We start from the raw sequence: 24,631 nt of genomic DNA, 5'->3' as shown, positions 1-24,631 counted from the left end.
GCTAAACAGATGCTCAGTGGTGCGTTTCCCCGGTTAACATATCAGCATCTAGCAGCTCGCAGTGATCCTTCATGAATGCTCCTGTGTGGCTTAATCCTCCTCCTCTGTTTGTGTTTCCATTAATGCACCGAGCTGCTGCACTGTTGCACCTCTCCATGCGGACACGAGGGGGTTGGGATGTGCAAGCTGCCACATATTTGACCCTGTATGTGTCAGACGTGTGCACCCACTTCTTGGTCATAAAACATGTCTCCTGCACAATCAGTCCAGCCTGGAAAAAGACCGGGTTCACACACTCATCTTGGGAACGCCCATAATGAGCGTTAATGTCAGCACGGTAACAATACAAACGCTGACATGTTGGAATTAATCGATTTCCCTTTAAAACAAACCCAAACAGCCTCAGGCGTATTAAAAATCATTCACAGTAGAGTTAATGCTGCCACCTCACAACCAAAGGGTTGCTGGTTTGAATCCTGGCCTGACCCGATCTCTGTGAGTTCACATGTTCTGCGTGGGTTCCTCCCGCCGTCCACAGGCATGCGTGTTAGGTTAATGAGTGAATCTGACGAGGTCAGAGGTGTTTGTCACTCTGTGTTACCCTGTGACGGCTGGAATAGCTCGTCTACAGCCTTCATTTGCATACACAGAAGAAACTGGATATATGAGGTTTTTTTATACACGTTAATTAAAAATCATGGTGCTATTTTCCAACTTTGAGAAGTGAATGAGGAGAAACCAGCTGGGCCAAACTAATACCTCTATTTAATGTAAAATGAGAGGCTTCTAGGGGGGAATTTCAGCTGCAATGTTCATTATGATAATCATGTTAATCTGAGCTGCTGCCAGTTTGTGTGGAATAATGAATTCATAAAAGAAAATAACACAGAGCCTATCAGCAGGGGAAGCTGCTTGAACTAGCAAGTACAGGGATTTATTATATCCCTTAGAAATAAAGATTTCATTTCCTTAATTTATGGTTAAAGTTGGCGATCAAAGAGGTATGGTAACGCCCGACCTGAGGCAACACCAATGTTGTTCCCATAATGGCTTTGTAACAGCATCGGGCTCTTTTGTAGTAAATCCTGCAATTACAGTGATATTAGCTATTGTACAGAACACATTTCTCATCTTTAAACTCGTTATCGTCTCTGCATAAATCTCTAATCTAATCATGAGCCGTGTAACATGTGCACATCATTTGGCTCAATCTGATCAAAAGCCAAAATATCAAGAACAGCAGGGACGGCAACAGCGTTCACTGCGCTGTGCTTTACCTGCAGGCCAGGCCAGTGCAGGCCAGTGCAGGCCAGTGCAGGCCAGTGCTTTCTCACTTTACTTGCAGAGAAAAACATCTTTGCATGTCAGTGAGACAATAAACACGAGCAGTGATTGGTTCATGGTTCAGACATGTGGCATTAAATGATTATTCTAGTTTATGTCACCTGCTGTGTTTCATATATGAGCGGCTGCAGTGAATCCATGTTTCATCACTGCAGATATACTGTACGGGGAAACAAGAAGAGTGACGCTGCTACAAATGATATTTGACACGAGTCATTTCTGTGTCGAGTCTGACTTTAAGTAAACACAGAACTTGGAAAAATTCATTAGGGAAAACTTGCCAGCTGACCTAATCACCCAGCATATTCATCCACACGCACCAGCGTGCAGGCGAGAGACTAACTTGCCCTGTAGCAATAAGAGCTCAAAAAGCTAAATGCGACGGCGGATTACTCCGTGGACTAATTCTGTATGAAAACCAGTCATTTCACGCCGATGGGCGACCACATTCATGCAAACTGCAGTGAAAAAAGAGCCGAGCCGTGCAGACGGCAGACACAGAGCAGGAGCAGAGACACAGCTAGCTGTCCAAGAGAAACCCAGGGAAATATTCCTGAAAGGACATTTAGGAACGCTGACACGTGACACGGAGCTGAGCAGGTTTTACTTTGAATGAGAGTAAACGCTCCCGTTCTCTGCTGTGTTAAAATACTTTTTCTGCCACAGTAAACACAGGCTAAAACTAAAACAACCTGTGGGCTGTTGTGGGGCTGAGATGGTCAGTGGACCTCAGGAACCTGCTGGTATAAATGCTGTGGGACTTCAGCTCCAGCCAGCTTTGTGTTTGTGTCGTTAGCCACAGCCATCGTAGCTGATCTTGGTGTGTTGCACACTGTGACCCTGCTAATAGCAGTAGTAGCAGCAGGACTGACTCTCACAGGATTCACAGTAAAAAAGGTTGCAGCACGTGGTGGTAACATAAATCTCTCACATCGCTCATAAGCTGTGTCACAGGTGTGGAAGAATACCCCCAGTGTAAAGGGTGTATTCATATTCCAGTTGTATCAGCTGTGTGTTTGTGTGAATCTAGAAGTCCTATAAATGGCTAACCCATCAGCACATATATGATGTGAAGTCACTGCTGTCATGCCTGCATTATCCTGCCTGGCCTCCGTGATGCTGTGGCTGAACAGTATATTTCTACCATGTGAGAGCGCCGCTGACGAGCCTCCAAACCCTCAGCGTGATTTGTTTGCACCAACAAGGCAGACAAACCTTGGACGGCTTATGAATGTGCACTGCCGCTACTTGTCACAAAATAAGTGCGTCATCCAAAGCATGTTGCTGAGACTTCAACAGTTCCCTGGCAACAAAGTGAACTACAAAAATGCGAGCTGATTATGTGCAATGTGGTAAACATGAGTTTGCTGCCATCACAGCTACATCTGAACAAGCCTAAAGCACAGCTCTCCTCAGCATGGCCTCTTTATGAAAGGCCCAGTGGTAGTTAGGGCTATTTAAAAGAATTATTTTCCTGTGTGACCTTTACATCCTTGGTATTTGAAATGCTGCATTCAGCTGAAAGAGCTGCTTTTTTTCCTTCTGTGTTTGTCTGACCCCCCCAACAAAGAGGCATTATTTCCCACTACTCAGAGCCTTCAAGGACTGCGCTCCTCCACACAGTGAAACAAACTTTCTGCGTTACAGGATGACTAAATGTTTAATCTTTGATAGATTAAAAGAAATATATGTTGTGCCTTATAACTCATGCAGACTTCCTCAGCATCAAAAGGGACAAAAGACCATCACTTTACTGCTGTGCAAGCGTTTCCACGCGGCCTTGTCCCTGTGCCATCTTCTCTTGAAGTGGCTCTAAAATAAAAACTGCTGTTAACATAAATACCGGGCTAAAAGTTCCTTTCGTTTTAAGGACAAAAGAAAACGTTGTTTGTGAAGAAAGATTAACATGTTTGACTCCAAACCATAATCTAAAGTTTTTATAAAACTTTTATTTTTATTTTTAAATAGTGTAACCGTTAACAGGAAAAACAGGCCAGTAAGACGCGTATACTGGGCAGGCCATATGTAACTGGTAATGTTTTTGTTCTTTTGACATGATCAATTCTTAAACTTGCAACACAACAGCTTTTTAAAAAACCCCAACAGGGTGTTGCACCTGATCCTGGTGGGTCACCACACTGACAACCATCACACAGTGAAACAGCCAAACCCTTAACCCTTTAAGACCTACCATAGAACCAAGTCCGCCAGAGCTTATATTATATGTTTACATGGTGTGGAGCCATTTTTGGGAGCATTTCAAGTTGCTATACATCAATACAACCATTACAGCCTAAATTTTAATAATATGTCTGCATTAAGTGCATAGTAATTACATAAATTGCAAAAATGTACAATAAACTCCAAAAAAATTTAAAATCGTTTTTGTTTTTTTAACATATATTTCTAGTTAGAGAAATTTAAGAGGCATATCCCTCAAAACTTTAAATACAAAAAAGTTGCACAAAATAGTTTCCCACCACAGGAAATTTATTTTGAGTGTCTTCATAGTTTTATTTTTGAAATACAACAATTTTTATACAGTGCAGGAAAAACAAAAATAAATATTATACTGCAAATTTGCAAAAAAACAGCATCTGCATCAAAATAAACTATTTCCAGCAGTGCAATATGAGTCCTAAGCATCCCAGAAACGACACAGAAAGTCATAAAGTCAAACATAACTTTTAAAAACACCAGTATAGGCTCATGAGGCCCTGATGGTAAAAAACTACATTTCCGCGAAAATGACGTCACTTCCGGTTTCGGGCAGGTCATGGCAGACATGCGATAGTTCACGCTGATGGACGTAGGAAGTGTTACAAACAGCTGATCGGATCGGCAAAGCGTGTTTCTGGAATATTATGTTTTTGTTGCTGCAAGCGCTTTTTATGCAGTTTTTGCAAAGCTATATGTGGAAGGAAACCGTGACCGAGGACAAGCTGATGGCATAAGATGTAAGTACAACTCCTCCAGTTTCATATGCAAAACAAAATATTGCACTAGCTTACGTGGTTGCAGAGCTACAAGGATTTAAAAGTAGTTGCGCAAAACTGAGCGTGCCCACTCTGACCGGTTAAACGATGACGTCATCGACTGAACCAGTCAAACCACACAGATCATTCAGTCTGTTACAGAATTTTCCAAAACCATTCATATTGACAAACAGTTTGTTTATAAAAAAGACTGAAATGTTTTTGTCTCTGCTTCTGAAACTTCTTCAAAACACAATAAAACTCCAGGAATGAATTTCCAAACACATCTAGTGTGTCTGACTGTCCAGTCCAGGCCCTGATCTACATGCAGACTGCATGAATGGAAAACATAGCTGCACATGTTGGCGTGAACATGTGACAGGAGCATAACCTTTGATGTCTTTATTATCTGTTGAACCTCTTTAGCGTACTCCTGAAACGTGGCTGTACTAAAAGTAGAATGAATGTAAAATTACACTTCTCCATGTGTTATTATAATGATAATAAAATAGAAATAAAATGTAATGCCTGTTTAAGTATTTGTGCTGATGTCAAAACCTTAAATCTTGTCTCACCTTTGTTGCATTAATAGTCCAGATTGAGTGCCTTTCCGCTGAATAAAACATTGTCCGGGTCAAAATCAACCAAATGAAAATCCCCATTATTTGCTACTTGCTACATGTGCTGGGTGCAGTCAGTGAGAGCCAAATAATAATGTGCACAGAGCCCCTCTGACTCATTTCCTGTGTGCAATGACTTATTATTTCCTGTAAATTATACTGAGTATTCCATCAAATCTATTCCCACACATAATTCCCAGTTTCATTCTGCTGCACAGAGGAATAAGGCAGGTGTTGGCATCCGTGACAGCCATATACTGTACAGCAAAGAATCAATACATCAGCCTCTGGAGAGAAATAAGCACTCGCAGGACAGAATAATGACACAGCACTTCACAGAATAAAGACAAACGAAGAAAAAGAAAAAACTGACAGTTTCCATTAACTGAAAACCAGTAAACAAATAAGTGAACACAGTGATGAGTAATATGGTGTTTTTTTTTTTTTTGTTTTTTTTTTTTGAACTTTTAATTGCAGAGCAGGAAAACAGCAGTCACCAGCATATACATACACAGGACAAAGATGCATCTACATGTATAGCAGGACGTGGGAGGCAGAAAGAGAAAGCCAACAGCAATATTAATAAACAATGAAAAAGGTTAACAATCGTCCCTTTGTTGCCAGGCTAAATCCCGTAAGCCCGATTTCAACCTCTGAGCAGAAGGAGTGTTCAGGTGGGCCAAAAAAGGGTCCCATATGCGATAGAAAAGGAAAGGTTTGTCCTTAAGTGCTGTAGAGAAGGCTTCCATTGGCATGATACATATCACAGACTGTAGCCACTGGTTGACAGATGGGGCCTTATCAGAAATCCACAGTACCATAATGCACTTTCGAGCGTAGTGCAGCAGTATGTGAAGGAGATCTTTGCTGCGAAAGCCGGCAGGTAGCTCATCGTTCAGTCCTAACAGGCAAGTCCTTGGACCCAGATGCAGTCGGCAATTAAATATAGTACATAGCTTGTCTATGAGTGATCTCCAAAACTGTAGAATAACAGGGCAGCTCCACAGACAATGAAAAAAGGAACCAACAGCAGACTGACATTTGTTACAGAGATTAGGCAAAGCTGGATACATTATGTGTCTCTTCTCGGGTGTAATATAAAGCCTATTTATAAGTTTAAACTGCCTTTCCCAAATAGAATTAGATGCCAAGGCTTTAAAAGGACGACAACACAACTCATCCCAAGCTTCAGCATCTATAGCGCCTACGTCTGATTCCCATTGGCCCTTGATTTTGTTAGAGTTATCCATTCTAAGATCAGACAGAATGTTATAAATCTTTTTAGTGATACATTTTAGTTGGGTAGTTTTTACCATGAGTGATTCTATAGGAGAAAGACCAAACCCTCCATTCAAATCCTTCAATTTAGAAGTAATATAGTGCTTTACCTGAAAGTACTTCAAAAAATCCTTATTGGTCAGACCAAACTTGCTTTTCAGTTGATTAAAAGTAAGAAGAGAGTTCTCATGAACAAGATCACCCACTGTATTAATCCCTTTTTGAGACCAGTCCGCAAAACCAGCCTGAAGACCAGGTAAGAAGTCAGGGTTTTCATGAATAGGAGTAAGAAGGGAGAAACAATTATAATATCCTTCCAGGCGCCTGACTTTGCGCCAAATAACGAGCATATTCTTTAGCACCATATTATCTTGTGTTAGAACTGTGGCTTTACCTGAGGAAATATATAGCAGGTTCCGCAACGGAATGCCCTTTAAAGAAGCGGACTCAGCGCTGAGGTAAATGGAATCCGGATCGTCCATAAACCATTCTGTAAGAAATTTAAACTGTGCAGCCAAGAGGTATTGTGGGAAGGAGGGAGCGGCAAGACCGCCTTTCTGAACAGGCAAACACAGAAAACTGTATCTCAGCCTAGGTCTTTTCTTACGCCATATAAAAGAAATAATTGAACCATTTAATTTTGACAAAACCTTTTTGGACAGAGCAAGCGGTAACATCTGGAATAAATACAAGAGGCGAGGGAGGATATTCATCTTGACCAGATGAATACGACCTAAGAGAGACAGAGGGAGGCTGCACCACCTACCCAAATCGCGATTGATGGTCTGAATTAAAGGGGTGTAGTTCAGACTATACATTTCTTTTAGATTCGGTGAAATCTTTACCCCTAAATAAGTGAAACCGCAGGGAGACCAACGAAAAGGCTGAGAAATGTTTGGATCAACCTCATTTAGAACAGAGAGGGGCATAGCCTCACTTTTAGAAAAATTGATCTTGTAGCCTGAGAAGGAGCCGTATTGGGAAATTAACGCAACTAATCTAGGAATTGAGTGAGCAGGAGAATTTAGAAAAATTAAGACGTCATCTGCATAAAGTGAAATCTTATGTTGAGAATTGTTCAAACAGAGTCCTTCAATAGCAGCATCCTTCCTAATGGCTGTGGCAAGGGGTTCCATAGCCAGGGCGAATAACAAAGGGCTCAGCGGACAGCCCTGCCGACTGCCACGTTCAATACTGAAATTGTCTGACCTATAACCATTGGTAATCACTGCCGAAAGAGGGGAAGTATAAAGGATCTGGATCCATTTAACGAAGTTGTCACCTAAACCAAATTCTTGAAGTGTGAAAAGAAGAAACGGCCATTCCAGACGGTCAAAGGCCTTTTCAGCATCAAGTGAGATGACTAGAGCCTCAGGGTTAAACAAAGATGAGTGCTGAATAATGTTAAGTAGGCGCCTCACGCTATGTGTGGAATACCGCCCCCGTATAAAACCAGTTTGATCATTCTCAACGATCGAAGGTAGTATTGGCTCAAGACGTACAGCCAGGACCTTAGCAAGTATCTTCAAATCAAGATTTAAAACAGATATAGGCCTATAGGAGGCGCATTCTTCTGGAGGTTTCCCCTTCTTCAGAATTAGCGAAATATTAGCCTCCATTAAGGAGGGGGGGAGAGTGCCTGCCTCAAAAGAGGACAGAAGCATCTTATACAGTGGGGAAGTCAGAATCTTACTAAATTTCTTAAAGAATTCCCCCGTGAACCCGTCTGGACCCGGGGCTTTGTTATTTGGAAGCATCTGAATAACTTTCAAAATTTCACTTTGCGTTATAGGCTTACATAAATCATCCCTTTGGATTTCAGTAACTTTAGGTAAATTTAGTCCTAAGAAGAAGTGATGCATACCTTGTTCCAATGTTGGTTTAAACTGGGAGGTATATAACTGCTTATAAAAAGTTTTAAAAGTATCATTAATAATTAAATTGTCATATTTAGGTAAACCAGATGAGTCTCTAACACATGGGATATTACAACCAGCACCCTTATTATGAAGAAGATTGGCCAGATAGCGGTTAGGTTTATTAGCAAACTCATACAACCTCTGCCTCATGAAGAAAAGAGATTTCTCAGCCTTTCTTGTCAATAGTGCCTCCAAAGCTGTTTTAACCACCTGAATTTCATTCCTTAATTGCTCTGAAGGTGATTCATTATGTTTAGCTTGCAGTTCGTGCAATTCCAGTTCCAATTTCCGTTGTTCCATCTGATTTTTCCGCTTCAGGCCTGCTGAATATGATATAATCAGTCCACGGGTGTAAGCCTTCAGGGTGTCCCAAAGCAGGCCTGGAGAAACTTCAGGGGTTGCATTGACCTTTAAAAAATGTTCAAGCTGATCATTTAAAAATGTTTCGAATTTTGGGTCGTGAATCAAAAAATTGTTAAATCTCCAGGTATGAGACCGAGGGACAGGATTTAGATCGCTTAGCTGAACAAAAACCGGCGCATGATCTGATATAATAATATCGCCTATTGTACATCTCAAAATGTTTCCCAGTGATCGCTTGGGGGTGAAAACGAGATCGATCCTACTACTTGTTCTATGAACACCGGAAAAAAAAGTAAATTCTTTATCGTTAGGATGAAGAGTCCGCCAGGTATCAACCAGATCAAGTTCGTTACAAGTATCTAAAAGTGCTTTGGCCCTTGTAGACATTTGAATTTGTTTAGGAGGGGATCTGTCCTTAGTTGTAGAAAAATAACAGTTAAAATCACCGGCTATCACAGAATTATCACAAACCCAATCAGAAAAGGAAGAGAAAGTATGAGCAATAAAGTCGTTAGACTGTACTGGCGGAAAGTAAATATTCAGAAATGACACCGCCTGACCACCTAGGGTGCCTTTTAAGGAAACATATCTACCAGACTTATCACAAATTGTTTGGTCAACTGTCAGCGGTAGGTGTTTATGTATTAAAACGGCTACACCGCGGCTCTTACTCGTAAAGGAGGAACTAAAAACTTGACCGACCCAATCACGTTTCAGTTTTAGATGCTCCTGAGGAGACAGGTGAGTTTCTTGCAACAAGGCAACATGTACATTCTCCCTCTTAAGAAAGCTCAATATTTTTTTCCCGTTTAATAGGGTTATGTATACCTCCTACATTCCAGGAACAAACATTTAACATTGAATTATCACTTATCATACAACATTTTAAATAAGCATGGAACCACGCTCAGGTGACCAAAGCATAGCTGATATGTAGGGCTCCCAAACACTGCTCTACAACACCAGTGGCAAGTAAAATACACATAGAAAAACAAACGTCCTGCTCTGCTAACAATTAACAGAAAACTATTTATAAGAAACAGAACCGTCAAGAAACCAGTGAGTATGGAGGTCAGACAAAGGTCTTCAACGCCCAGCAGGGGGCGCAAGCAAACTTTCCAACTTGGACATAGAACGATGCTGGACCAGAGTACGAGTCTTTTCTTAATCAGTAACGTGAAACAGTTGCCCGCCCGCAGCTAAAACAAGAATTCGGATTATAAATGGCTAAATAAAATAGTCTATGTGTATGGGGTTATTATCTCCGCACAGACCCGAAAAGAAAAAAAAAAGGAACCAAACAGAAAAAATAACAATAATAATAAACAGGGAAGGAAAAAAAAAAAAAAAAAAAAAAAAGGAGGAGGAGGAGACGAGGGATTGGCGAATGCCTCACGTATGGGACAGGAGCACAGATCAACAGTCCACTGGAGCCACCGAGGATGAGCGCGGCCCCGCCCCTCCAGGTAAGCTGAGACTGCTTCTGGAGATCTAAAAGATTTCTCCTGGCCATCGATCTTGATCCTAAGGACAGCCGGGTACATCATAGCGAAGGGGACACCCATCTCCCTAAGGCGTTGTTTGACGTGGTAGAATCCCTGGCGTTTCTTCAGAACAGCGGCGGAGAAGTCCTCGAATATCATAATAGGAATGCCATTATGAAATAAGGACTGCTTCCTCCTAGCCGCTTGCATGATCCGTGCTTTATCCTGGAAGTTGTGGAGCTTTATGATGACCGCGCGGGGCCGCTGGGCACTGGAAGGGAGGCGTGCAAGCACCCGGTGGCAGCGATCGATTTTAACAGCGCCGCCCTTGAAACTCACAGCCACCAACTCCGGTAACCACGTTTTGAAAAAAGACACAGGGTTGGTACCTTCACTGCCTTCGGGTAGCCCAATAACACGTATGTTACACCGTCGGCTCCTGTTCTCCAAGTCATCAATCTTATCCAAAGCGGCCTCCAGCTTAAGCTCCACTTCAGAAATCTTGGCGCCATATCCCGCTGTAACATCTTCCTGCGTTGATATACGTGCCTCTGCCTCCTTCATTTTAACATCCAATGCAGAAATGTTAGCTGCGCATGTTTCCAGTCTTTTCAGAACTGGATCAATCTTCTTCTCAAAGGAGGCCTCCACCGCCCTCAGCACCTCCGCCGATATCCTCTCCACCAATTTGTCGACGTCCATTCGGTCGAGAAGTGGGAGCGACTGGGCCTCCGCCATAACCGCTACAGCATGATCGCTGAGCGGAGGGTGATTTTCTCCGGATTTGCCCGGTTTCGACCCAAGGTTGAGCTTCTTCTGGGTGCTTGGCATCGTACGAAGTTTAAAAGTCGAAATAAACAGAGACTTTAACCAAACAAGACATATAAAGGCCTAAACAAATGCCAAGCTGCGGGAGCGGGCGAGAAACACAGCTACTCCGCCATTGACGTCACGTGACCCCCGAGTAATATGGTGTTAATGTTAATAATGTCATGTAAATATTCCACAGTCAGTGTCACAGTATTAAAAATACAATGAACTGCATTTGGAGCTTAAAATGAGTATTCAGTGAGAATAATGATGCCATTAAAATCAGTCACTGTGTTGCAGTTTCATTAAAGACATAAATACACAGTCGTTTACAGCCTGAATGAATGGGACCAGTTATTATTATGGAAACGTGCTGAATTCACTGTCAGCTGGAAACCTGCACAGGATCTGATGCTGGAACAAACAGACACTTAATGTGTCTACAACACATCAAATAACATTATTAATCAAGACATGCATGAAAATGTTATTAAATATTTGCTGTTAATTATATTAATAATAAAAACTAATGCAGATGTTTACTTTGCACACAAACACAGTGTTTCTGTAGAAATGAAGTTTTCTAACAGAAATACACACAGAGCTCATTCATCAGTCACTGTGCTGTACATGGATCATACAAGCTGCTTCGATTAATTTCAGAAGAAGCTCTCACACTCGCTTCTGTGAGTTATATGAAAAGGTTGAATGGTCATGGGCATCTCCAACATCGGTTTACAAGCGTCTTCATTTATAACGTGTTGCTGTCAGTGCGCTCGTTTAACATCTGACAGTTAATCACCGCGACGCTGGATCACAGGATGGACGTGATGGGAAGACTGGCTTCTTCCCAGTGAAGTGAGCTTCAGCACGGCTGGAGCCAGAGATGTGTTTTAATTAGTGTTTGCGCTGAATTTGGAATTAAGATGTGATTTAACTCAAAATACAACAAATGAAAAATCTTATATGTGTTTTTGTTCACTGGTCTCAAAAATCATCTTAATATATCACTTCAGGGCCTCACACAGATACGTGGCTGTGAAACACAAGTCGATACAAAATGTCCTTAAAGCATTGTTTGAAGTGTGTGTGTGTGTGTGTGTGTGTGTGTGTGTGTGTGTGTGTGTGTCGTCCTGGCTTTATTACTGAAAGACATGTGACTTGTATGAATCTACAGCTGTATAACTGCCAGGGCCTCACATTATCCTGCTGCTGAACTGAATGCTGCTTTTGCACAAAATGGGAAGTGTGGATTTGACTTACACTGAAATTGCTTTAGGGAGGAATAATAACAGCAACAAATAAACCTCTCAGAGTACAGATGGGCATGTCGCTATTGTTTTTTTTTAGAAAGAACTGGAGCTGTTCTTTAAAGAGATTTTCTGCAGAAGAAACACAATAGACGAGCCATTTGTCTCTCATCTTCTGTGGTTTCTTTTAACTAAACCCGTCTTGAAGCCTTGTGGCTGAAAACGTTTCTGTAAAAGTTTATTATAACAAACCTGCTGACACACACTTTATGAAACAATCTGTACATGACATTTAAATAAGATGGCAGTTTGACTTTTAATATTAACTCCTGGGGCACATGTGGTTAGTCTGTTTAACACTCCACTATTATTATTATGGAAACAGCACAGGAGCAGCTCAGGGGTGTGTCCTCTCGCCACTGCTCTACTCCCTCTACACTTCAGACTGTGTGGCCACCCATGGCTCCAACACCATTGTGAAGTTTGCTGACGACCAGTGTTGGGACTAACGCGTTATTAAGTAACGCGTTACAGTAACTACGTTATTATTGTGGTAACGAGCACGGTAACTAGTTATTATGCCAAAATCAGGAACGCGTTACTCTTTACTGGGATTTAGATAGGCTCGTTATTCGTTACTTCGTGTGGTGGCTATCGCGGAGCTTCCACAGATTCAGTAACATTAGCAAGTGGTGGAGGCAGCAGGTGGATGAAGGAAAAGGGACGCAGAAGGAAAAGAGACCCGAGGCGGCCGCCGGTCCAAGTGTGAACTGAACTTCAGGTAAGAAGTTATGACCTGCAGTCTCTCTGGGTCAGATATGAACCAAGTTTAGGTGGAGTTTATTTTCGTTATTCGGACTTTTTCCGTACTGCGTGCTAGCTAGCATGACGGAGTTTCTATACAGCTGGGTGGTGCTATGAAGTTAATGATGTTGAACTTTATTTTGTTCATAAGTTATTAGAGTTGCCAACCGTCCCGTCTGGTATTCAGAGAAAATATTACGCGTTTCTTATTGAGGTGAAAAGGAACAGTTTGTCCCGTAATTCAGCTACAATGGAAAAGACACAAAGCTGGAGTTATTCTGTGTTTACGCTGCACAGCTGCCTCTTCTTCTCTCATTCTCCCCCCTCCCTCTCCTGTTGCTACTTAAATCATGAAACTGATCAATGATCAGCTGATCGGCTCTCTTGTTTGTTTATCGCTCACTTTGCGCCGAAAGAGGAAACCAGCGGATGTCGCGCTAAACAGCAGCAGCACGTTTAAGCTTGATCAGCTGTTGTTAGAATTTATTTAATATTACTTTCTAGTATCAGCTGATGTTTGCTGGAGCCACAGCTGTAAACCTGCTGGTCATGATGTCGGTTTGGTTATCTGGTGAGAGGGAAACATGAAGATGAAACCAGGAGATGTCCTTACTGAATCATCAGAGCTGTGATGGAGAAACAGGTTTACCTTTTAGGTGACATGAATGAGTTGAAGTTATGAACTGTTTCTGAGAGACAAATAACACCAGGATCCTTTTTTAGGTAGCTGACAGCTGGTAACTGTGCAGGGGCGGGTCTAGCAAAGTGTTGCCAGGGGGCCAGGTAGGGCATTAAAAGGGAAAGGGGGGCACAAAGAAATACTTTTCTTTCTTATTCTCGTTTAAAATGTCTCGCTTTTAAAAAATAATTATCTGAATCTTACAACAAACGATTGATAGATTGATGCATATATACCATCAGAACAGTGTACATCACTGTCACAACAGTGTTTGTTTTCATTCAAAGGCTTTATGATTCTTCCTATAATGGTGGGCCGGTCTCTAGTCAAAATGCCCGGGACGATTTTCTGTCCCAGTCCAGCCCTGTATGCAGCTCATCTGCAGTCTGGTGTTACCTACATCTTCCTATTCAGAAGGCAGAATTTCCGAGTTCTGAGTACAATCGAAAGCACCACGACTGCAGTTTTTGTGTTGGATGTAAAAGGCGCACATGACGCTGTGACGTAGGCTAGAATCATGGCAGCAGTCAATGACGGTCCAGGCGTGGGATTTCTCTCGTGGAAATATGCACATTATCTTTTCCTTTCTATTGGTCGGTGGCACAGTGCACTGTGGCACGTAAGCAAGCTAGAAGACTGCAAAGTTATGGAAACAACACATTAACAAGAGAATTCTGAGTAAAACCAAAGTTACTTTCCCTAGTAACTAGTTACTTTGAAAGTAACGAGTAACTTGAAGTAACTGAGTTACTTTTGAGAGAAGTAACTAGTAATGTAACTAAGTTACTATTTTAAAGTAACTTACCCAACACCACTGGACGACACAGTGGTGTTGGGTGCCATCTCCAACAACGATGAGGCGGCCTACATGGACGAAGTGAAGAATCTGGCATCGTGGTGCCAGGACAACCACCTCCAGCTGAACGTCGGCAAGACGAAGGAGCTGGTGGTGGACTTCAGAAGGGGTCAGCACAGAGACTACAAGCCCATTATCATCAATGGAGCTCCAGTGGAGAGGGTGCAGTCCTTCAAGTATCTTGGTGTCCACATCTCCTCAGACCTGACATGGGCTGCCCACATTCAGGTCCAGACCAAAAAGGCTAGGCAGCGCCTGTATCACCTACGACAACTGAGGAAGTTCAGGGTCTCTCCAAAGATCCTCAGGATTTTCTATACAGGCGCTGTGGAGAGCATCCTCACACAGAACATGACATCGTGGTTCGGGAACAGCTGTGTGAAGGACCAAAAAGCTCTCCAGAGAGTGATCCGTACAGCAGAACGCTGCTGCAGGATTGCTCTCCCCCCGCTTCAGGACACCTACACCAGGAGATGCCGGACTAGAGCAGCGCAGATACTGAAGGACCCGTCCCATCCTGGCAACAAACTGTTCCAACTTCTGCAATCTGGTAGAAGGTTCCGCATCTTCCGGGCAAGGACAGAGAGACTCAAGAGGAGCTTCTATCCCCAAGCCATCCGTGCCCTAAACACACACACCCGCCCTCTCACATCATCTATAATTGACTGAGTCAGGACTCTTCCAGACACTAAACCAAGGCACAATGTACATTTCAATTCCTTTAATTTTAAATATGTTTATATTGTCTATCCTGTAAAACAGTCAGATTGTCTATTCTTATTAATGTACAGAATTCACCTGCTTGCTGCTACTACTGCACATTCACCCAATGTATATACCATTAAAAAAAAAAAAAAAAAACACCCAGCACGCCCCTGCGGGCGGTTTATCCTTCAAGCTCGGGTCCTCTACCAGAGGCCTGGGAGCTTGAGGGTCCTGCGCAGTATCTTAGCTGTTCCCAGGACTGCGCTCTTCTGGACAGAGATCTCCGATGTTTTTCCCGGGATCTGCTGGAGCCACTCGCCTAGCTTGGGAGTCACCGCACCTAGTGCTCCGATTACCACGGGGACCACCGTTACCTTCACCCTCCACATCCTCTCGAGCTCTTCTCTGAGCCCTTGGTATTTCTCCAGCTTCTCGTGTTCCTTCTTCCTGATATTGCTGTCATTGGGAACCGCTACATCGATCACTACGGCCGTCTTCTTCTGTTTGTCTACCACCACTATGTCCGGTTGGTTAGCCACCACCATTTTGTCCGTCTGTATCTGGAAGTCCCACAGGATCTTAGCTCGGTCATTCTCCACCACCCTTGGGGGCATCTCCCATTTTGACCTCGGGACTTCCAGGTTATACTCGGCACAGATGTTCCTGTACACTATGCCGGCCACTTGGTTATGGCGTTCCATGTATGCCTTGCCTGCTAGCATCTTGCACCCTGCTGTTATGTGCTGGATTGTCTCTGGGGCATCTTTACACAGCCTGCACCTGGGGTCTTGCCTGGTGTGATAGACCCCAGCCTCTATGGATCTTGTGCTCAGAGCTTGTTCTTGTGCTGCCATGATTAGTGCCTCTGTGCTGTCTTTCAGTCCAGCTTTGTCCAGCCACTGGTAGGATTTCTGGATATCAGCCACCTCCTCTATCTGCCGGTGGTACATACCGTGCAGGGGCCTGTCCTTCCATGATGGTTCCTCGTCTCCCTCCTCTTTCTTGGGTTTCTGCTGCCTGAGGTATTCACTGAGCACTCGGTCAGTTGGGGCCATCTTCCCAATGTATTCTTGGATGTTCGTTGTCTCATCCTATATATATATATATATATATATATATATATATATATATATATATACCGTATTTCCCGGACTACAAAGCCCACCTGAATATTAGCCGCACAAGCTAAAATCAGGGGAAAATCCTGTTTTGTACATACATTAGCCGCACCTGACTAAAAGCCGCAGGTGTTTCAATGTTGACTTATCATATGTAAGAGAATATGCACAAAGGGAATTGTCAGGAAAGAGATGGCTGTTTGGAGACACACCCCTTTTATTAATATTTTGAAAAACAAGTTATGGGTACATATTTGCACATGTAGTACATAACAGTAACCTACAGCACACCAGAAAAATAGATTCAGCCTACCTTTTAGGCTCAGGTGCAGTGACACGGCTTTAACAAGAAGAAAAGTCAGTCATTCACCATCTTTCTCTTCTTCCTGCGCACTAAAACCACCAAAGTCCTCTTCTCCAATGTTGGATACAAACAGGCTCAGGATGGCTTCGTCATCCACTCTCCGCTTCTCTCCTTCGTTGTCACTTTCAAAACCAAAGAAATCCTCGTTGTCAGTGTCAGAGTCGAACACCCTCAGAAGGGCCGTGGCGGTGTCCTCCTCTCCATCATGCAGCAGTCCAGCCCTTCAAAATCCGTTGGTGATCGTGGATGTTTTCGCACTTTTCCACGCTGTCAGAATCCACCGGTGGAGTTGGGCATAACTTGCTTTTCGCAAGTTTATCGCCGCTCGTCATCCACGCCTCCCGCTGAATGCGTAGCGCTACTTTGAAGTTTGTTTTTCGCGCTACTTCGTACGGCACTACGTTGCCTGGCGGACGGACATGTGACTAACATACCACTCTTGAACCCCGATCCTTCCGCCAGGCAACGTAGTGCCGTACAACAGCGGAACAAACAAAACAAATCGTCTTACGATATCACAAAAATCATGGAAAATCCATAGAAAAGCCGCACCTGACTAAAAGCCGCAGGGTTCAAAGCTTGTGCAAAAAGTAGCGGCTTATAGCCCGACAATTACGGTATATATAATGTTCTTCCTCTACTCCCCCCCATTTTTTTGCACATGTCGAGGAGCGTGTCAGGCTACATTTCACTGTGTGTTATACTTGTATAACTATGCATGTGACAAATAAAGAACCTTGAACCTTGAACCACCATGCTGCAGCCCATAAACGTTTGATTCAGGTCCACAGTGCGAACAGCTCCATGAACAAGTGCAGATGGAAGCACCCAATCAGGACACTCCTTTCCTACCTTAAGTTTGAGCGACTTACAGAATTCCTTCATATTTTTCCAAACAGTTCATGCTTGAATGATTTCTCATGAATAAACACAGAAATCTTCAGACTCTCTTGGTTTGTGTCTCCAGCTGTTATCAGATTTAAAAAGTAATAATCCAAAGTGAAGGCGCGGTGGTGACACTGCAAACCAACCACACGCCCTTCAAAGAAAAAGGCTCTGGATAGATTTAGTGAGAAGCCTCGACCTTTGCATTTATGTATATATATTTCACACTATTTAATAAGTTCCAGGGCCCAAATTGGTGTGCTGGCCCACGGGGTAAATCAATTGATCATCAGCCTGTAAATAAGCCATTTTTTGCCTCGGAGGACACTTTAATGAGGACCATGGTTAAAGTATAATACACATAGCTGTTGGGAGGACATGTATTTGCTCTAACTATCCTCTGGCACTAACCCAGCTTCCCCTTGAGTAATCACTGAACTACAACGCCGGTGATGGTTTTAGCTCGTTCATTTCACTGTTAGATTATGCACAATTAAAAAATGAAGGTTATTGTCTCGGGTTCATCCGGATGCAGAAAGAAGTCCTGGCTGCCATCTAAGTGTGAGATAAAGCACTCTGAGCACAACGACTGGGATGATGTTCTGATTGGCTGTCACGGCAGGTACGTGCCTCTGTGTTTACTTTGACTTTAAGCTCATATCACACTGATGCTTTGTTCTCTGCTGCAGCAGCAGGGAGATAATGTAGCTTTTAGCACTTAAATGTCACAGCGGTTCCATGACAGCAAGCACGTCAAGTTTATGAAATGTGCTCTTTTCTTCGGTTTTGCAGGTGACAAGCTGGGACGCTGTCCTTTACAACACTTGTACTAGGAGGGAATACAAAAGGGGGAATGTGTCAGTGCAGCTTAGCTGTTGAGAAGGAGGTTGTGAGAGCAAAGACAAAGAAGTGACGTGCTCCTCCCAGTGCATCACTCCTGACAAGCGTGAGACATAGTGTGGGTACGAGATTGTCACCAGGCAACCAAAATTTCCCGCTAATGGTTTTGCTTAAGACAAAACGCTGCAGCATGTGGAAACGTGTTAAACGGCAGGAGGAAGGGCAACGCAGCGAGCGCAGAGCTGAACGTGAGCACATGACACGGTGAGGGCAGCGAAGACGACTTTGCCTTTATGCGCCGATTTCATTTTGACACAAAAGCCATTTTTAATCGCAGAGACTTTTAAAAGCATATCGTGGCTTCGTGGGAACGACTCTTTCCAAGTGCACAGGCGCGCGCGGTATTTGTTGTGTCTGTTTCCTGCCTACTGAGACTGCTGGTGAAACAGATGGCACAAGCCTGGGGAAGTGTACATAAGTTCTGCTCCAAATGCAGAGAGGGAGAGAAATAGTAAATTAAAAGTCTTATTTCGAAGCCTCGCGCCTCCTGCTACAACAAACAAAGCCAAATTATTGTGCCTGCCAACTAGATGTATGTGCAGCGCATTGCGCTGATAGCAAAGGACAGTGATGCCCGACTGACTTTTGTTTTTTGGGGAAATGACGACGTACTAATGAGCTTCTAATAACCTGTGGTCTGGTTCCAGCACATAAGCAGCTACATTTAAAATAATGGTATATGTAATTTTCTTTTTTCCTCTCTGATGAGTCAACACAAGTGTTATAACTCAGCAGGGAGGCAGAGATGAAGAGGAAGGAAAATAAACGTTACATAATGCAAAAGGCCCAGTCCTTCAGCTCGATAACAAGGTGCTACGCTACATTAACCCCTAAACCTCCAACCTACCGGCGCCAAGTCTCACGGGACCCACACACATTTGTGATACATTTATTTTAATGCAGAACTTGCCAGATAACAAAGACCCTGAAGGTTGTTGACAGTCAGCCTGGAATGCGCGAGAACGGCGTCTGCAGCGCCGCCGCAGACAGACCGCACATCTAAGCAGCATTTCCACAGGCGCTTTGTCAGCTGCACATCCAGATGTGCAAACAGTCAGATTAGTTAATGAGCTTAAAAGTGTTATTTTTATTTCATTCAAGCTGAGATTCAATTCATTTATTGGCCCCGGGTGGAACTAGAACCAGTATATAAATATACCACCAGGTGTTACTGCTCATCTTAGTTAAATCAGCTGCTCACCTGAGCAGGTGTTACTGCTCAGCAGACAGCAAACAGTGTCTGACCGTGCTGTGTTGTTCTGGCTGAATGATGATATTTGTTTGTATCTCTAAAGGAAGGCATATGGAAGAAAAGACTGCAGTGTTCAGTCTTACTGGGAAATGTGGACATTCCATACTGGTCTTTTCTTCAGAGGCACTTTGGTCAACACAGTCCTTGATCCTGCCTTTGTGCGACGCTCTATGCGCCAATTTACTTCTGGCTGTGCAGGCGAGACTTTGCAGAGTTCATCTTCGATATTTAAGAAAGTGATCGTGACATAGAAGAGAAAAGGCTGAAAACCAGTGCTGACCTTCATATCTCCAGGTGCCAACGCAGACTCGACTCACTGTCTGGCGTCGGGCACGCTGTTGGAAACCAAATTATGCACAAAAAGAACAGCAGCATGGCTCTACTGTAAAATATGTTTATGCTGCAAAACTGTCCACAGTCCAGATCTGTCAGCTATTAAAAATAATTGGCTTTGAAAATAGAAACAAATAGAAAAAAAGAGGGTTTAAATATGTTACAGCCTGAGAATGAAAACGTGTCACTCCCTGAATTATAACACATTATAACCATGTTGTAATAAAGCAGATATTATGCAGCAGAAAAAACTGTAAAGTATATGAAAAAATAAATCCTGCTTTCAGGAGCATAAATGATGTGCAGGTCTTTCCTGTGACGCTTATTAACACCTGACCCCGCCTCCACTCTGACATCACCAGTAACATCCAACCAGGAAATGCTGCTGCTCGTTTCTTTTCTTTATACGTCTGTGGACCATCGATCCGCTTATTAGTGATCAAATATTTAAACAAAGACTAAACACTCCATCCACTCATTCTCCACCTTTGAATTTACTCGTGGAGGTTTTGTAACTGTAAGCATTATTCATAGATACATAAAAAAATTAAATCCAATTTTTAGTCTGAACTAATAACTTGTAGGTAAAATAAAAGTTCTGTGTGTTTGGCTGAGCTTTGTTCCTAGAAAGACGTAGACAAAGTGGGAATGTTGCTAAAGATGAAATGTTGCCTCTTGTGCAATCGATACATAAGACGTCAAGTGCTCAGGCGAATCCTTATTGGCAGGTGTGGGAATATTAGGAATATTACACATATTGCCAGCGTGTACCGCGAATGCAGAGACTGAGAGAGAGCTGCACGATGACAGCCATTAGCACTTGAAGTATTTATAAAATACATTTGCAGAAAGTGAATTAGGACTGTCCCACTTTATCACACATGCCAGCTAAGAGCAGATGCTGTGTCCTGAGACTGCCTTGACATTTTGACTTCCTTTTAACTGGGATGCACAAACTTGGAATGCGATTATTCGACTCTGAGCAGATACTAAATCTTTTCACGTTACCTTTCCCCACCCAGGATGCTAGCTGCCCTCGGAGCAAAGGCCTGACCACCAAAAACATTTGTTTCCACACTTACACATTTGGAGAAATGCCTTTTTTGCTCAGTATTCTTCAGCCATTCCTGAAAGCAGCCTGTTTTCACAGCTCCCTGAATAACTGTCATCATCTGTTCAATCCCGTGAGGCCTGCGGCTGATAGGATAAGCTGATGCCTCCTTCTTGTCTCTAGGTATTGCAATCCAAGGCCACCTTCCTCTTCCTTCTCCCCACAGACTCTGAAGTTGCAGTGATTACATCTCTCTCACTGAGCCAGAGGATGAAGGAAAGAGGCCATCAATGGCACTGAATTTTGTTGTGTATTAGCTATTTTATGTGTTAAGATAACAAATTCCTCTGTGTAATGTTCACTGCCCCCCCGCCCAAAATAAACTACACAACTTCAAATATCCTCTGATTTTATTTTAACTTGGTAAACATCGTCCTATATTGCGGAGCTTGGTTATTGCAGTCTCTGCTGCCGCTTCAGAAGGCAGAGCACTTTCCAATCGTGTGTCTTTGTTTGTAAGGCAAAGCTGATCTAATCCGGATTCTATCAACGGATAATCCACTGTAATGAGCCACGCAAAATTCCTTAGATGAATATGCAAGGTCTTATTTCTGCAAGGTAAAGCAAACAAAAAGTGCCAGCACATAATTGATTGTCTTTTTAGAGCACAAGCCTCGGCCCATGGCCACAGAGTAGGAACTATGTTGTATCTGTCATATTTAAGCCTTTGTCACACAGGGATCACAGGTGGCAGAGCAGCCAATCACACAAGTTATCAAACGTCTGCTGGGAGCAGCCAGCGGGGCCCAGTGTGCCCGTTTTACATGAAGTAAAACTCATCAATGCTCACTGGGTTTTCAGTTTAAAATCTATTGTGATGTAAAACACTTTGAAAGTTTTGTTCTGTTTTGCTTATTAAATGGAGGAAGCAGGTACTGAGCGGGGCCTTACTCAGTGCTGGTGGTTGGGTTATAAACATGACACTTGTTGGCAGAAGGGCTGCCACGATTAGTCGAGTAGTCACGATTATGTCGACTGATTTAATAGTCGACGCGTCGTTTGAAGCTTTGTAAGATCCCAAAAGACGCAGGAATAAGTAGCAGGATTTAAGAGTGTAATAACGGACTGAAACAGAAGATGGCAGCACTGCATGTTCAAGGATGCCAGCTGCCGTTAAACCCCGAAGAAGAAGAAGCTGTATCATAGCTGTTTCTAGATTCAGGCCGCATCCTCTCGAGGCCACATTTGTAGGCCAATTACGTCACAGCGACGTGATGAAGGCTGTCCAAATTCAAAGACTCCTCCAAATGCGTCCTTGAAGGATGGGTCAGGAGTATCCTTCATGGCCCGACCTATCCCAGAATTCATAGCGCGGCCCAGCCAATTCCAGTTTCCAACAATGGCGGCAGCCAATTAGTTTTAATATTACTCTTATTGCTCTTTCTGGGTCACAAAATAAACGTTTAACATATTTTCAGGCGAGAATGTAGCTGTGTAGAGTTGATAGCAAGGAGCAGACGGCTGAGTTTATTAAACCGAAACAATCTGCAAATTTCATTAAAGGTTTATTAAACTATCATCTTGTCTTTATTTTTAGTTAGCACAGACCTGAAACACTTCCCGCTGTAAGCTAATGATAGTTTTATAAGAGCAGATGCTGCTGGTGCAATAAGCTGCACGTTTTACGTCCAGTGGATCCATGATCTGATTAGTCGACTATCAAAATAATCGTTTGTGGCAGCCCTAGCTGGCAGCTTGTTCAGTTTTGTTGATGTAAAATATTTTGTTCCCCATCTTGTCCAATCATATGTTGCATTGAATCGCGACAGAGGTATGATTACAGGCTCTTGTTCAGTAATGAAGGAGAGTCTCTCATTACCCACCATTCACTCACCAACTCCTGTCATGATCTTCCTTCCTCTTAGGGACGCATACGTCCAGTCCCGGTTATTTTCCAGACAATTGCACTCACAGCCCAACCACACACGGCTCGCTGGGCCTCGCCGGCCATCATCAACAACGAAAGCATCTTTCAAATCACGAGGCAAGCGAAGGAACGAAAAGAGCTAACGTATGTGGTGAGGGAAGGGAACATTAGTCTATAGTTTCTGTAGCAGTCAAAGCTTCATGCTGTCCTACACGACTGTTTTTGGAAATAATGGTGGTGATGTGTTTAGAAAAAGGCAATAAGCCGCGTCTGAGATATTAAAGGTTGACTTATATATGTAGCACAGAAAACCCCACAGCAATCCACTTTATCAACAAAGAGACAGCAGTAAATGTCATGCTATCTGCTTTTACTTTTTCTATCTTGAGAAAGACAACCCATCCTACGAGGTCCCGTCTGTACTTTCTGATCATGTCTAATGTCAGAGGGCTGTTGCTTTATCTCAGCATGCACAGAGGCAGGGGAGTTTCTGCAGCAGACCACACCTCTGTTGCGTACGCACTGTTGTACATTAGCGAGCACGCATACAGCTGTGAACATCTGCTAAGTGTAATTATTTAATTTAGACGTACGTAATCAGGTCCTTCATCTTCCTCTGCAACAAGCAGAGCAGCTACGAGAAGCCTACATGATACATGACCTCTTGCAGGCGAGGGCATAAATAATTGTTGCGCGCTGTGGACAATTTATGCACAGATGTCACTGCCAAAACTATAAAGTCCTAATTATGCCCGATAACTCACACTGATGAGGAACCTGGGCTGAATGTTAATAATTTAGTTGTGCTACCTTTTTCATCTGCGTTACAGTGACAGCGTCGCGATCATTTACAAAGACCCATCTATGTCACAGTACTGCGAACGTGCTGCTGCGTTTCTTTATTAAAGATAATATATGTTTGTAAATAACAATGCCCCAGAGATTATACATAAACCAATCAGATGTGAAAGATAAATGAAGGTTTGCACGACTGTGCTGGGATGGGAAAAGCTGATTCTTCATATCCGTCTGCATGCAGCACTTGCAATAATCCCACCAAGTAATTGCTTTGTGATCGCTGCAATGTTTTTGTTTTAAACTAGATCAGACACGTCTCCATTAGCTCTTGAAAACATCATATTCCAGATAAGTTCATTGGACTGTCACTTCTGTAAACAGAGGTAATAATAACACACTAAAGACGGTGAGTAATCACAGCAGTGCACCAAGCACTCGCATATCTGCAAGACAAATGAATGTCTACATGCATTATTTAACTGAATCTAAAGGGGACGAGCGTTTCTGGTGATGTGTCGCGTTCATTTAAAAAGTACTGGTCCCACAGAAGATATCTCCAACTATCCCACTGTTGTGTGCTGAGAGAATGGCATGATATATTAGGTAAGAATTAAGGTACCGTGGACACGTCACCAGTTTATCACAGCCTAACACAGAAAAGCAAAACTCAGGCTCACACCTGTGTTCAGTGCTGCCACATCACATGCAGCAAGCAAGCCTGTTAGCTGCAGTAAGAGAGGAAATCGCAAAAGGCGCAGAAATCCAAGGAGGCACAGAGTCGATCAGCAGCTGTGGTCAACTTCAGTTTATCTCAGTCACATCAAAATGAGTCAAAGTGTCAAATGTGACTGTAAATGCTGCATGCATACTTTCACAACCCGTAGCAGACATCCACAATCGGATTCACCTGGATTCA

The 24,631-nt window shown here is 43.1% G+C and overlaps 1 protein-coding gene across 2 annotated transcripts in view; it reads right to left on the bottom strand.

Moving 5' to 3' along the window:
- lrp1bb (low density lipoprotein receptor-related protein 1Bb) overlaps positions 1–24,631 on the bottom strand; it is a 278,492-nt gene that overhangs the window by 177,357 nt on the left and 76,504 nt on the right. The gene's annotated exons all lie outside the window — the stretch shown is intronic.

The sequence above is a fragment of the Diplotaxodon limnothrissa genome, linkage group LG16 (assembly GCF_057381915.1).
Source record: "Diplotaxodon limnothrissa isolate DT_005_m linkage group LG16, D_limnothrissa_male_GT1.1, whole genome shotgun sequence".
Classification (NCBI taxonomy): domain Eukaryota; kingdom Metazoa; phylum Chordata; class Actinopteri; order Cichliformes; family Cichlidae; genus Diplotaxodon; species Diplotaxodon limnothrissa.
The sequence above is the reverse complement of the archived record's forward strand: the minus strand, read 5'-3'. Positions and strand labels throughout refer to the sequence as shown.